The sequence below is a fragment of the Triticum aestivum genome, chromosome 3B (genome assembly GCF_018294505.1).
Source record: "Triticum aestivum cultivar Chinese Spring chromosome 3B, IWGSC CS RefSeq v2.1, whole genome shotgun sequence".
Classification (NCBI taxonomy): Eukaryota; Viridiplantae; Streptophyta; class Magnoliopsida; order Poales; family Poaceae; genus Triticum; species Triticum aestivum.
The window spans coordinates 438429998-438446463 of record NC_057801.1 but is presented as its reverse complement, the minus strand read 5'-3'; positions in this window follow the sequence as shown (position 1 = coordinate 438446463).

Below are 16466 nucleotides of genomic sequence, written 5' to 3'. Positions count from 1 at the left end.
TTACTTTATCACTAAGCGGTAGCGATAGTCGTAAAAGCAATAGTTGGCGAGACAACAACGATGCTACGATGGAGATCAAGGTGTCGCGTCGGTGACGATGGTGATCATGATGGTGCTTCAGAGATGGAGATCACAAGCACAAGATGATGATGGCCATATCATATCACTTATATTGATTGCATGTGATGTTTATCTTTTATGCATCTTATCTTGCTTTGATTGGCGGTAGCATTTTAAGATGATCTCTCACTAATTATCAAGAAGTGTTCTCCCTGAGTATGCACCGTTGCGAAAGTTCTTCGTGCTGAGACACCACGTGATGATCGGGTGTGATAGGCTCTATGTTCAAATACAACGGGTGCAAAATAGTTGCACACGCGGAATACTCAGGTTAAACTTGACGAGCCTAGCATATACAGATATGGCCTCGGAACACGGAGACCGAAAGGTCGAGCATGAATCATATAGTAGATATGATCAACATAGTGATGTTCACCATTGAAAACTACTCCATCTCACGTGATGATCGGACATGGTTTAGTTGATTTGGATCACGTGATCACTTAGATGACTAGAGAGATGTCTGTCTAAGTGGGAGTTCTTAAGTAATATGATTAATTGAACTTAAATTTATCATGAACTTAGTCCTGGTAGTATTTTGCAAATTATGTTGTAGATCAATAGCTCGCGTTGTTGCTTTCATATGTTTATTTTGATATGTTCCTAGAGAAAATTGTGTTGAAAGATGTTAGTAGCAATGATGCGGATTGGATCCATGATCTGAGGTTTATCCTCATTGCTGCACAGAAGAATTATGTCCTTAATGCACCGCTAGGTGACAGACCTATTGCAGGAGCAGATGCAGACGTTATGAACGTTTGGCTAGCTCAGTATGATGACTACTTGATAGTTTAGTGCACCATGCTTAACGGCTTAGAATCGGGACTTCAAAGACGTTTTGAATGTCATGGATCATATGAGATGTTTCAGGAGTTGAAGTTAATATTTCAAGCAAATACCCGAGTTGAGAGATATGAAGTCTCCAACAAGTTCTATAGCTAAAAGATGGAGGAGAATCGCTCAACTAGTGAGCATGTGCTCAGATTGTCTGGGTACTACAATTGCTTGAATCAAGTGGGAGTTAATCTTCCAGATAAGATAGTGATTGACAGAATTCTCTAGTCACCACCACCAAGTTAGTAGAACTTCGTGATGAACTATAATGCAAGGGATGACGAAAATGATTCCCGAGCTCTTCGTGATGCTGAAATCGATGAAGGTAGAAATCAAGAAAGAGCATCAAGTGTTGATGGTTGACAAGACCACTAGTTTCAATAAAAGGGCAAAGGGAAAGAAAGGGAACTTCAAGCAGAATGGCAAGCAAGTTGTCACTCCCGCGAAGAATCCCAAAGCTGGACCAAAACCTGAAACTGAGTGATTATACTGCAAAGGAAATGGTCACTAGAAGCGGAATTGCCTTGAATATTTGGTGGATAAGAAGGATGGCAAAGTGAACAAGGGTATATTTGATATACATGTTATTGATGTGTACTTTACTAGTGTTTATAGCAACCCCTTGGTATTTGATACTGGTTCAGTTGCTAAGAGTAGTAACTCAAACAGGAGTTGCAGAATAAACAGAAACTAGTTGAGGGTGAGGTGACGATGTGTGTTGGAAGTAGTTCCAAGATTGATATGATCATCATCGCACACTCCCTATACTTTCGGGATTAGTGTTGAACCTAAATAAGTGTTATTTGGTGTTTGTGTTGAGCATGAATGTGATTTGATCATGTTTATAGCAATACGGTTATTCATTTAAAGTCAGAGAATAATTGTTGTTCTGTTTACATGAATAAAACCTTCAATGGTCATACACCCAATGAAAATAGTTTGTTGGATCTCGATCGTAGTGATACACATATTCATAATGTTGAAGCCAAAAGATGCAAAGTTAATAATGATAGTGCAACTTATTTGTGGCACTGCCGTCTGGGTCATATCGGTGTAAAGCGCATGAAGAAACTCCATAAAGATGGATTTTCGGAATCACTTGGTTATGAATCATTTGATGCTTGTGAACCGTGCCTATTGGGCAAGATGACTAAAACTCCGTTCTCCAGAACAATGGAACGAGCTACTGACTTATTGGAAATAATACATATCGATGTATGCAATCCAATGAGTGTTGATGCTCGTGGCAAGTATCGTTATTTTCTGACCTTCACAGATGATTTGAGCAGATATGGGTATATCTACTTGATGAAACATAAGTCTGAAATAGTTGAAAGGTTCAAAGAATTTCAGAGTGAAGTGGAAAAATCATCGTAACAAGAAAATAAAGTTTCTGCGATCTGATCGCGGAGACGAATATTTGAGTTACGAGTTTGGTCTTCAATTAAAACAATGTGGAATAGTTTCACAAACTCACGCCACCTGGAACACCACAATGTAATGGTGTGTCCGAAAGTCGTAATCGTACTTTACTAGATATGGTGCGATCTATGATATCTCTTATCAGTTTACCACTATCGTTTTGGGGTTATGCATTAGAGACAGCTGCATTCACGTTTAATAGGGCACCATCTAAATCCGTTGAGACGACACCGTATGAACTATGGTTTAGCAGTAAACCTAAGCTGTCGTTTCTTAAATTTTGGGGCTGCGATGCTTATATGAAAAAGTTTCAACCTGATAAGCTCAAACCCAATCGGAGAAGTGAGTCTTCATAGAATACCCAAAGGTAACTATTGGGTACACCTTCTATCATAGATCCGAAGGCAAGTTATTCGTTGCTAAAAATGGATCCTTTCTAGAGAAGGAGTTTCTCTCGAAAGAAGTGAGTGGGAGGAAAGTAGAGCTTGATAAGGTAATTGTACCGTCTCCCAAATTGGAAAATAGTTCGTCACTGAAATCAGTTCCAGTGATTCCTATACCAATTAGTGAGGAAGCTAATGATGATGATCATGAAACTTCAGATCAAGTTACTACAGAACCTCGTAGGTCTTCCAGAGTACGGTTCGCACCAGTATGGTACGGTAATCCTGTTCTAAAAGTCATGATTACTAGACCATGATAAACCTACGAACTATGAGGAAGCGATGATGAGCCCAGATTCCGCAAAGTGGCTTGGGGCCATAAAATCTGAGATATGATCCATGTATGAGAACAAAGTATGGACTTTGATTGACTTGCTCGATGATCAGCAAGCCCTGTTAAATAAATGGATCTTCAAGAGGAAGACAGATGGTGATAGTAGTGTTACTATCTACAAAGCTAGACTTGTCGAAAAAGGTTTTTGACAAAGTTCAAGATGTTGAATACAATGAGATTTTCTCACTCGTATCGATGCTTAAAAGTCTGTCCGAATCATGTTAGCAATTGCCACATTTTACGGAATCTGGCAAATGGATGTCAAAACTACATTCCTTAATGGTTTTTCTTAAAAAAAGAGTTGTATATGATGCAACCAGAAGGTTTTGTCAATCCTGAAGGTGCTAACAAAATGTGCAAGCTCCAGGGATCCATCAATGGACTGGTGCAAGCATCTCGGAGTTGGAATATACGCTTTGATGAGTTGATCAAAGAATATGGTTTTATACAGACTTTTGGAAAGGTCTGTATTTACAAGAAAGTGAGTGGGAGCACTACAACCTTTCTGATAAGTATATGTGAATGACATATTGTTGATCAGAAATAATGTAGAATTATTCTGCAAAGCATAAAGGAGTGTTTGAAAGGAGTTTTTCAAAGAAAGACCTCGGTGAAGCTGCATACATATTGAGCATCAAGATCTATAGAGATAGATCAAGACGCTTGATAAGTTTTTCAATGAATACATACCTTGACAAGATTTTGAAGTAGTTCAAAATGTAACAGTCAAAGAAGGAGTTCTTGCCTGTGATGCAAGGTATGAAGTTGAGTAAGACTCAAGACCCGACCATGGCAGAAAATAGAAAGAGGATGAAAAGTCATTCCCTATGCCTCAGTCATAGGTTCTATAAAGTATGCTATGCTGTGAACCAGACCTATTGTATACCTTGCTCTGAGTTTAACAAAGGAATACAATTTTGATCTAATAGTAGATCACTGGACAGCGGTCAAGAATATCCTTAGTGAGGACTAAGGAGATATTTCTCAATTATGGAGGTGATAAAAGAGTTCATTGTAAAAGTTACATCGGTGCAAACTTTTACACTGATCCAGATGACTCTAAGTATCAATCTGGATACATATTGAAAGTGGGAGCAATTAGCTAGAGTAGCTCCGTGCAGAGCATTGTAGACATAGGAATTTGCAAAATGCTTACGGATCTGAATGTGACAGACCCGTTGACTAAAATTATCTCACAAGCAAAACATGATCACACCTTAGTACTCTTTGGGTGTTAATCACATAGCGATGTGAACTAGATTACTGACTCTAGTAAACCCTTTGGGTGTTGGTCACATGTCGATGTGAACTATGGGTGTTAACCACATAAAGATGTGAACTATTGATGTTAAATCACATGGCGATGTGAACTAGATTATTGACTCTAGTGCAAGTGGGAGACTGAAGGAAATATGCCCTAGAGGCAATAATAAAGTTATTATTTATTTCCTTATATCATGATAAATGTTTATTATTCATGCTAGAATTGTATTAACCGGAAACATAATACATGTGTGAATACATAGACAAACAGAGTGTCACTAGTATGCCTCTACTTGACTAGCTCGTTAATCGAAGATGGTTATGTTTCCTAACCATAGACATGAGTTGTCATTTGATTAACGGGATCACATCATTAGGAGAATGATGTGATTGACATGACCCATTCCGTTAGCTTAGCATACGATCGTTTAGTATTCTGCTATTGCTTTCTTCATGACTTATACATGTTCCTGTAACTATGAGATTATGCAACTCCCGTTTACCGGAGGAACACTTTGGGTGCTACCAAACGTCACAACATAACTGGGTGATTATAAAGGAGTACTACAGGTGTCTCCAAAGGTACATGTTGGGTTGGCGTATTTCGAGATTAGGTTTTGTCACTCCGATTGTCGGAGAGGTATCTCTGGGCCCTCTCGGTAATGCACATCACTATAAGCCTTGCAAGCAATGTAGCTAATGAGTTAGTTACGGAATGATGCATTACGTAACGAGTAAAGAGACTTGCCAGTAACGAGATTGAACTAGGTATTGGATACCGATGATCGAATCTCGGGCAAGTAACATACCAATGACAAAGGGAACAACGTATGTTGTTATGCGGTTTGACCGATAAAGATCTTCGTAGAATATGTAGGAGCCAATATGAGCATCCAGGTTCCGCTATTGGTTATTGACCGAGAATAGTTCTAGGTCATGTCTACATTGTTCTCGAACCCATAGGGTCCGCACGCTTAAGGTTTCGATGACAGTTATATTATGAGTTTACATGTTTTGATGTACCGAAGGAGTTCGAAGTCCCGGATGAGATCGGGGACATGACGAGGAGTCTCGAAATGGTCGAGATGTAAAGATTCATATATTGGATGATATGGTTAGGCCAAGGGGTCAAGCCCATGAGGCTTTAGGTCGGTGCAAAAGGAGTTTTGCGGAGGCCAGGGGGCCAAACGCCAGAGACCCTGGCGTCTGGCCCTGGGCCAGACACCGAGGCCCATGGCGTCTGGGCCAGACGCCAAGGATTGTGGCGTTTGGTCCTGGAGTCCGAGTGGGACTCTTGCCTTTCGGGCAAAACCGACTTTGAGGAGGCTTTTGCTCCAAGTTTCGACCCCGGGGCTCAACATATAAATAGAGGGGCAGGGCTAGCACCAAAGACACAACAATTGATCCCTTGGATCTCTTAGCCGTGTGCGGTGCCCCCCTCCACTATAGTCAACCTCGATAATATCGTAGCGGTGCTTAGGCGAAGCCCTGCGATGGTAGAACATCAAGATCGTCACCACGCCGTCGTGCTGACGGAACTCTCCCTCGACACTCGACTGGATCGGAGTTCGAGGGATGTCATCGAGCTGAACGTGTGCTAGAACTCGGAGGTGCCGTAGTTTTGGTGCTTGATCGGTCGGGCCGTGAAGACGTACGACTACATCAACCGCGTTGTGCTAACGCTTCCGCTTACGGTCTACAAGGGTATATAGACAACACTCTCCCCTCTCATTGCTATACGTCACCATGATCTTGCGTGTGCGTAGGAAATTTTTGAAATTACTACGTTCCCCAACAAGAACTACACATGAAAGGGAAACCTAGCTCAAACTGGCGCAGGGCCAGCGTCGACGAAGCCTACAAGCTACTTGATACATGGAGATCTACTGGGCCACATTGGCCGCACCATCAGGACCGAGCATGCCGGCCGCAATCTTCAGAGCATCTGCATTCAGGCTTGTCAAGCGAGCAATGGTGGCTATGTCTTCTTCAGTCAGTGGCTCATTGAACTTCTTGATCAGAGCAGCTGCAGCATCCGGGGTCATCTTGTCCTTTGGTGCCATCTTGCCCAGTTCCTGCACCAGCCTGAGCGTCGCCCTCTGCGAGACCAGCACTGAGAAGCGGCTGAAGCTTGCCGAGCGCTACGCCTTGAAGGAGCAGAGCAAGCTCGAGACTTGTGTGGGGCGGAGGTGCGGGTAGGCTTTGGGGTGGGGAGGACAGGAGCTTGGACTGTCTTGAAGAGTTGCTGCACACCATCTTCAAAGGCAGGGTCAGGCTGCACTGACTCGCCGTCTGGGCTTGCCTGCAGCTGCAGGTGGCTGACCTTCTGCGTGACAGCCTCGACCTGGAACTGGACAGCTGCTGGGGTGGGCTGGTTGATGCAGGGCAGAACATCAGGCAGCAGGGCGAGCGGCAGGTGATCTTCCTTGGCCTTCTGCTCGATCGGGTCTTCGTTGTCGCTGAAGGAGAGAGGGGTGGCGAGCGCCTCGAGCATTGCATTTTCGAACTCCAGTTGCATGCAGTCTGATCATGGTGGAGGAGAGAAGGCGCGTCCCGAGTCGGAGAAGGAGAAGAATGCGGTGATCGGGTCGGTCTCCGGCAGGGGGGGGGGGCGTGGCTGCAGCGGCAGGGGTGGGGTCGCATGTAGCATCGTCTTCGGGGAAGGAGACAGGGCAGCACGCTCCACAGAGCGACCGCGACATCCCTGGTAGCATCGCGAGGCAGGGGTCCTGCTCCTCTGACGCGGCTCTTCTGCTGTCGGGGCCTTGGCGCTGGGCTGGCGACCACGGCCGAGGAAAGTGTCTTTCCAGGACCGGCCGCGGTTGCCAAGGTCGTCTCTGTCGTGGTCGCGGCGCTCGCCGAGGGAGGGGAAGCTGCTGCAGCCAGAGGAGGACACGCGAGGCACAGAGCGACGGACCCTGCTCTGTCCGTCCTCAACACCAGCCGCCCAAGAGCCTGTCTCCGAGCGGGGGAGGGGGCGGGTGTCTTCGTCTTCAGAGGAGGGGAGCCCGCTCTGGCCCGAGTGCAAGGAGCGGGGTGAGAGCGGGTTCCAATCCTCCACGCGGTCCACATGGATCAGCAGGTCGTAGCGGTGGACGCCCGGCGGTGGGGGGACGTTGCGGTCTAGTGGGGCGAAACCGATGATCTCGTCGACGCAGCCAGCACTGCGCTTGAGCACCCACAGCGCCCTCTTGGTTGGAATGTGCGCCACATCCCAGCACCACAGCCAGCACGCGAACCTCTTGGTGTGGCCTCGCTCGTGCGTGCGGCTGTCAAGCCGGTCGATGCGGCCGAAATCGCCGAACGCATCATCCGCCCCCTCCAAGCTCCAGAACTGCATAGGCAGGTGCTCAACGACGATGCGGACGTGGAGGGAAAGCTTCAGGATGGCCGCGTGGTCATCTGGACTCCAGGCGCGGACGAAGTACTTGCAGCCGTCCACCTTGAGGACGCCGCGGCGAACCGCGTTATCGCGGTGCGCCGGCAGGTCGAAGTGCACCAGGAAGGCCTCGGGGTGGTGGGCGGTGACGCGGAGCTGGTGCGCCGGGGTGCGGAGCTGCTCGTCGATGGCCTTCCCCACCGCCATGGGGCTTGTGACATGGGCTTGATCCGCGGCCGTGAGGGTGACCACGTGCTGCCGTAGGATGTACTCCGCGTGCTCCAGGGCCGGCGTGGCCACCACCATCTTGTGGCTCTCTCGGGGCCGCCGCGTCGGATCGACGTGGGAGAAGCCAGCCATGGGCGGAGCTTGACGGGGAGGGCCCGGCGGAGGCGGAGGGGGGTCGAAGCAGAGGCGCTCCCGCACCGGCACACGAGCTGGCGCCGGCTTGGGCGGCCCCTCCTAGGCCGCGGGAGCGGTTGGGGCACTCTTTGGCGAAGTGGCCTTGGCGCTCACAGGAGATGTATCGGAGCGGGTCACGGCAATCTTTGCGCCGATGGTGCTTGCTCAGGCAACGAAAGCACTTCCCACGAAAACGCCTTAAGAAGGCCTCGCGGCCGGGCGAAGACATGGAGGTGCGCCCGCGGTCCGAGCGGGGAGCACTAGAGCGCCTACTGTTACCCGCCGGCCCCTTGCTGGCTCGCCGGTTTTTGCGCGACTGGACGCAAACCCAACCATCTCCCTCCTCCAGAGGGGAGGAAATGGCAAGGTTTGATGGCGCAACGACGATGGATTTAAGGCACTGAGACCCGTTGGCGAGCGGAGGCAGCAGATCTACCGGTTCGGAGGGGGCGGTGGAGGACTCACCCTGGAGCAGGAGACGCGACGGAAGGCCCGGATCTGACAGCCGGCCATCCAGGGAGAACCCCCGAGCGTCCGGGGCACGCGACAGACCGCCAGGCGAAGGGATGCAGGCGCCGGACGCAGGGGTGGAGGCCGGGCTAGCTCTCCTACTACAGCTAGGCGTGCGGATCCTAGCCATGAAGGCTGGTGGGTGGCCGCCGCGGCCGGAGTGGCACGCGGCGCGGGGGCGGAACGGGGAGCCGAGCCTGTTTACTACTACTCCAGGTGGGTCTTATATCATCTATAATGGTATGGTGGTATGGCGTGCTTGCATGTTGAGATAAATAAGTTAGTGAGGATGAATATCTTTGGTATATATATATAGGATATGTTAGGCCATTGGTCATTGGGCGTTGCCAACGATTTTAGTCCCACCTCGGTTATAGAAGGAGGCTAAGGAGCGCCTTGCAAGGAAGAGTGCCGCGCTCTCTTCAGACTAGTTTTTGGGATGTGGTGAGCTCTCTGATGGCCGATCTTACTAATATGTGTCTGACGCACGCTTGTCCATCGCCACGATGATCGAGCGACTTCTGTGTGACGGTGTCGTTGCCACAGCTGCCTACATCGCCAGAACTTACTCCCATGCTCTTGTAGCTGCCAGCCGTGCTGAATTGGTCGCAAATTTGTCAAGATTGGATGATTGACGTAGTTTAACTAAAGCATGCGGGGATCGGTCACATCCGCATATCATATGTACACACAAACCCATGAAATCTCACTCGATATCTCAAAAGACTGGCACATGTCACGTGTTATAATGTTACATGAGTTCTCGGTTCTTTCTCTTCATGCCTCGTTGAAAGTCCGTCGAACTGATAGTACATTTTTATTAACGGTCATCAGAGAGAAAAGCTTCCCCATCCGAATATATTAGCACTCAAAAAATATGAACCATATTATCATTACACCAGAGCATCAAGGCGGGAGGATAGATAGAGCAACCAAGGCTTGGCTCCATCCTTTTTTGGTAGGTTGGAGAAAGGAAAGAGCCACAAGGTGAAATCAAGTAAAACATTACAAATGGGCCGTGAGGAGTGGCAGTTGGCATGGAAGGCCATAGCATTTGAAGACTCCCAAATCTTTCATAGAATGGTGAGTGCCATCGAGGGCCAAATACTGGGGTCGAGGCCGGGTGGTGAAGGAAACTCTCAAAGAAGCGCCAAAAGAAGGTGGTGTGACTATACCAAGGTTGTAACATCCCAAAAAATTTAAATTCGGTAATGTTAATTACTAAAATAGGATTAATTCAAGGGATAACTGATTTTATTAGTTGGGTCACACTGAGCAGTTTTGCTCTAATTTTCAAAAACCCTCCGTCTTGCCCAAGTGCGTTTGGTCCCCTTATGCTTTTGCCCTTCCGTCCCAATTTCGTCTGGTCAAAGGCATTTGACTGTTAGGGAGATATTATTTTGGACCATTTTGCCCTTCCTTATGTATTGGCAATGACTTGTCAAATAGGGCAGCTAGATCAGTGGGTCCACCTATCATAGAGTGAAATGCTTATTTTTTCTAGTTGTCTCCCTGCCATGTCTGGCCCACCTGTCACTATATATATAAAATAAAACCAACTCAAAAATAAAATCACTTGACAGAAGGTAATATGACTCCTTCAATATAGAAAAAAAAGATGGAAATGTTTCAAATATAATTTGAATATTTGTTTGCGTGTTCAAAAATGTTTTGGGAATTATTTATAGGGACATTCACATTTATGCCCCTAATTTGCACCCACTCTTATATTTAACCCTAAATTTTTCATGTGCTCAAATTTGCCCCTAAAAAACATTTTAGGTCACGAGAATGCCCTTCCAGCTGGTCAAAATTGTTTGACCGAAACTTTGAAAATTCATAACAAATTCATATGAGTTCAGAAGAATGCAAATAAGGTATCAAGATGTTCATAAAAATATCACCTATACGAGCATGTCATTTACATTCATCGGCTATACGTGCATTTATTTGTATTAACCCTAAATATTGTTTTAATGTTATAAACCCTAAAAGACTTTAGAGTGCTTTTGCCATGAATATAAATGAAATGTGCGTACAGATGATTTTTTACGAACATTTTGATATCTTATTTTCCATTCTTCTGAATTCATATGAATTTGTTATGAATTTCCAAAGTTTTGGTCAAACAACTTTAACCAGATGGAAGGGCATTCTTGTGACCTAAATGCACTTTAGGGGCAAATGTGAGCACATCAAAAAGTTAGGGGTAAATTTGAGTGGTGGGTTCGAGTTAGGGGCACAAATGTGAATGTCCCTCTGTAACCCAAATTTATTTTAGGAAACATTTATAATGCCCAAAATATGATTTAACAAAAATATTGTATATTTTTTTATAAATATCTCGGTGTAAAAATGTTCCTTAGCTCCAACATAGTATTTTGGAATTATTTGTAAATTTGTAGAATTTTAAATATTTTTAAATCAAAATCATGGAGGTAGCAAGGTTGATGTAGATGGCCTTCGTGATCAATTCCTCATTGACAGAGTACCGGCGAAGGCCTCCAGATGGGATCACGGAAGAATAAAGGTTTGTGGCAGCGATAAAATTCTTTCGAGTCTCGCTCTAGGGGTTTCCAAATATATCTTAATTTATAGCATTGGAAATAGGTCAAACGGAGCTCCGAGGGGCCCACAAGCTCAGGTTGGGCACGCCGTGTGAGCTTGTGGCTCTCTTGTAGATCTTCTGGCCTCCCCCGAAGCTTCTATGGTCTCTTTTGCTCCATAAAAAATCACCGTAAAGTTTAATCGTGTTTAAACTTTGTTTAGTATGGTTTTTCTGCGAAACAAAGAAATAGGCAAAAACAGAAACCGACACTGGGCACCGTGTTAATAGGTTAGTTTGCAAAAATGATATAAACTAACATATAAAGCATACAAGATTAATAATATAATAGCTTGGAAACATAAAAAATTATAGATATGTTAGAGATGTATCAGCATCCACAAGCCTAATTCCTGCTCGTCCTCAAGTAGGTAAATAATAAAAACATAATTATTAATGTGAAATGTTATCTAACATGTCTTATCATGTTATTCTTTTACGGTATGAATATTGGGAAGCAACGACTTATTTGATATCAACGTAATAATATGCACGAATATTAGAAAATAATCATCACTCTTCAAAATATACGATACTTAAAGAATGTCATGCCTAGTCATCCTCTGTTCCTAAATAGCTACCTCCCACTAGTGAATCTTCCTGCCATATGGTGAAGCCACGTCATCTGCTTACATCATCCTTTTATTTTACTTTTTATGAAAACTCCACCCGACTCAGCTGCCCTCCTCTCTCCCAGCAGCGCCTCCTATCTTCTCCACGGACTATACCATAGTAGTGTTCTTATTTATTGTCTTTCATATTGATTCTCCCCCCTCTTCACCTTCTCAATCAACTCCCATTCCTCTATAGCCCACTACTGTTTTCAAGTAGGGTTGATTGATTTCGTCTCCCTCATGCAGGACAGCAGGAGTAACTGATGCACTTGATCTTCTTTTTAATTGTTGTTGCCCCGTTCCATCGTCTCCACAACTCCCTCTCTCGCTCCTGATCAATAATGGCCAAGTTTCATCCTTGGAAAGTCATCAAGCCTAACCAGACAAATTCAACGCCGTTGTCGGAACCCATCGTCCGTTGGTGTCGTGCATGATGCCTGGGATGCATCTACGACCCCGTTGTCACTGACAACGGTTTCAACGCTTTCGTACGAGGTTCTTCTTGATTAATTCCCCTGTTCCAAATTATCCTCTACTTCTCTTTCATACTGTCATTTGGCATGTTGATTATTTCTACCTGACCTTCTTGAGTATGTGCAAAGACGAGCTAATGTTCGTATTATGAGTCACACATGTGTTACCCACTTTCCCTAGCTTAATGTATCAGTACACTATTAGCTAGATTGAGTGGCAAGCAAAACACAAGAAAAGGGAGCATTATTCATTTTATATGTTAATCTCTCTCTCATAAGTAATGTTCATGTACATCTTCTTGTATCATTTTGTCGATTTGTTTTGCCGAAATTGGGTATGTAGTTGACCATGTTCTTATCTAAGTACTTACCGGATTGGCGACCATTGCATTTTCTCGGGGACAATCAATCATTCCCTTTGCTAACAATACATGTATTATTTTCCATGTCTAATCTTCAACTTGACAAAAATGGTGGCACCAGCTGTAGCTACATTATATATCCTCCGGAGGAATACACATTTTTGTTTGTTACACTTGACAACATGGATGTTGGAGGGAGTTCTCAGGTACAATTAGTCATTATCCTTATACATCCATCTTTTATGTTAGCACACTCGAGAAGTAAGTGTTCGTATAGCTCCAAAGGGGAGTCATCTTCTTTGCATACTTTGAACGTGTTTATTGTTGGTTGGAGTGATACAACTAAATTAGATTAAGTTTTGCTTCTATTCCCTTTATAACGCATTAGTATAATAACTTGAGTACGGCACACATCGAACTTTTTTACTTGCAAAATTTTCTAAGTATGATAATGGAATCTTGCATTGTACATTTCAATGTGGTGCCTGGTTGGTTTGTCTGCCCTCTATAACAATTCATCATGAACCTTTTTATTAAATTTATATTACATTATTTCATTTCACGCTGTTGTGTGCTCATGACTGGATGGCCTACTATAATTCATTGTTTTTGTTGGTTGATATTGCACTGAAGCAAACAAGATGTTACTTTGCGCTAGATAGATCTTTCTCATTCACATCGAGCCCATATATGAATCAACACAAATTTCTAAAATCCTTCTAATATCCCGCAACAACATGCGGGGCATCATCTAGTTGTATAATGTAAGCATGCCATAACTCTGTCTTCCTAACATAGACTATAAATCATGAGCACCCCGGTGCCAAACCAAGCAATTATATCATACTTTTTCTTGCTTCAGCTTCTCAATCTCACTCAATACGTGAGCATGAGTCATGGACTTAACACTACAGGTAGCAAAGAGAATGATGGTAGAGGTATATAAGGTAAGACAAAGGTGGATGAACTATCACATCAACTTTGGGGATAGTTAGGTAATGGAGTGGCCTTACAATCGATATCAATGTGAGGAGTAGGGATTGCCATACAATGGATGCACTGGAGTTATATATAAAAGCTCCCTATATGAAACTAAGTGGATGTGCATCCAACTTACTTGCTCATGAAGACCTCGAGCATTGGAGGAAGCTCGTCATCGGAATACACAATCCAAGTTCTATAATGTAAAAATTCCCACTAGTATATGAAAGTGACAAATCATGGAGACTCTCTCTATGAAGAACATGGTGTGCTACTTTGAAGCACATGTGTCGGAAATGATAGTAGCATTGCCCCTTCTCTCATTTTCTATCATTTCATTTTTTTCTATTTTCTTTTTTTAGAACAGTATCATGTTCGATGACTCATTAGTCTCCATCATTCTTTTCCTCACCATGCAATGCTCTAGTAGTGATGATCATCACACTTTTAATTACTTACAACTTGATAAACTGAATAATATGACTACATATGGATGCCTTTGGCAGTGTACCAGGATGTGCAATGATCTAGAGTAACATGTATAACAACGATAAAGGTGACTTTGCCACAAATATCATGTCATCTCTATGTGATCATACCCGCAAAAAAACTCTATGCAATCATGAAGCAATATGACAATAAACACTCAAGTCATGTGAATAGTAACAATGAAAGTTGCATGACAATATATCTCGAAATGGCTATGGAAATGCCATGATAGGTAGGTGTAATGGTTGTTTTGAGGAACAATATAGTAAGGCCTATGTGTGATAGAGCGTATCATATCACGGGTTTCAGACACAACTGCGAAATCTTACACCAAGTCTCCAAGTGAGAGAGGGCAATGCATGGTACTGGAGAGGCTAGGAAAATATGGATACGTGGGAGTGCTTAAGTCCACAATTGCACATTAGTCATAAAGAACTCATATACTTATTGTGAAAATTTCAAAACCTTCAAAGCAAAGTACTCTCGCATGCCCCTATGGAGGAGGTTGGGAGGAGTTAACCATCGTGCGCCCTGATCCGAACAACATAAAGGATTTCAATAAAGGATAAATTATGATCCAACTTACTGGCTATGCCATAACCGACATCGTAATGAATAGTGCATAACAAACTTTAAATCGACATTTCTACAAACCAATGATTATTGACTAGTAAATCTTTATATAATAACCTCAATATCATTTTAATTACCCGCATCATATTAAGTGATCTACATGCAAGTTTTTATTATACCACTCTTGTATACCTATCATTTTTAGACTAAACATATAGCCCGTGCAAATTACCTTCCTATTTAACCCTCCAAAAGATATAAGTGAATCATGAGAGTGAAATTGATTTCTACAAAATATATCTATCACTGTGCTCTAAGGATATAAGTGAAGCACATGAGCAACTGCCTACTCAAAAGATATAAGTGAAGCAGAAAGAGTATCCTAATAAATTGTGATGAATGTGTGTCACTCATAAATGTGTGATCATAGAACAATGATTGTGGAAACTAGCAAACAAACAAAAAATAATACACGACACTCCAAGCAAAACACATATCTTGTGATGAATAAAAATATAGCTCCGAGTATTACCGATGGATTGGAGATGAAAGAGGGGTTGCCTTCCGGGGCATCCCCAAGCATAGATGCCTGAATCTTCCTTAAATATTACCTTGGGGTGCCTTGGGCATCCCCAAGCTTAGGGTCTTGCCACTCCTTATTCCTTCATCCATCATGATCTCACGCAAAACTTGAAAACTCCAGCACACAAAACTCAATGAAACCTCATGAGATCCATTAGTATAATAGATAAACCATTAACTTACGTATTGTGATAAATAGATTCATAATTGTTCTTGCATAATACATACTGTATTATAACTTCTCCATGACTTATACCCCACCACCCCACACAATATAATTCATAGTTTTATCAAAACAAGCACACTATGCAATAAAAACAAAATCTATCTAAAACAAAACAATTTGTAATGATCTAAACTAAAACATACTTCTGTAACTCTAAAAAATTAGGACAACGTAGGCATTTTTTATCCAAATACCGTGTAAACCTTTTAGACCATTCTCATGTTCCAGTAAAAAAGGTAAATTCAAATACTAGGTGCAAAACTTTCTTTTTTTGCACAAACTCAAAAGAAAAGATACAAACACAATCATCCAAATCATCCTAAAGGCTTTACTTGGCACAAACTCCAAAGAAAAGATACAAACACAATTATTATAGTAGAAATAATCATGTTGACTCAAAAAAATAAAAAGGAAGCAAAAAAGATAACTATTGGGTTGCTTCCTAACAAGCGCTATTGTTTAATGCCCTTAGCTAGGCATAATGCTTGAAACCAAAATAAAAGCTTTTAAGCAATCTTTTGATATGACATTTAGGATTAGCTCTAGCATGCATCTCTAATATTCTATCCCAAGCTCCTTTTAGGGTTTCATCATTTTTTGTTTAAATTTCAAGATTTCAAAACCTTCTCCAAAATATGGAGGGGTAGGAAGAGCAGGTTCCATGATAACAAATTCTAGCAAAGATGACTCACAAAATATTTTTGGTATTTTTAAGTTTTTTAGAGAGGTTGTGGGAGCTGAAAAGAGAAGGCAAATAAAAAGGCAAAGGGTAAGAAAGTAAAACAAGTAAATGATAAATGTGAGCGAAGGAACCTAGACTCCTTCACATGATGCCTCCCCGACAACGGCGTCGG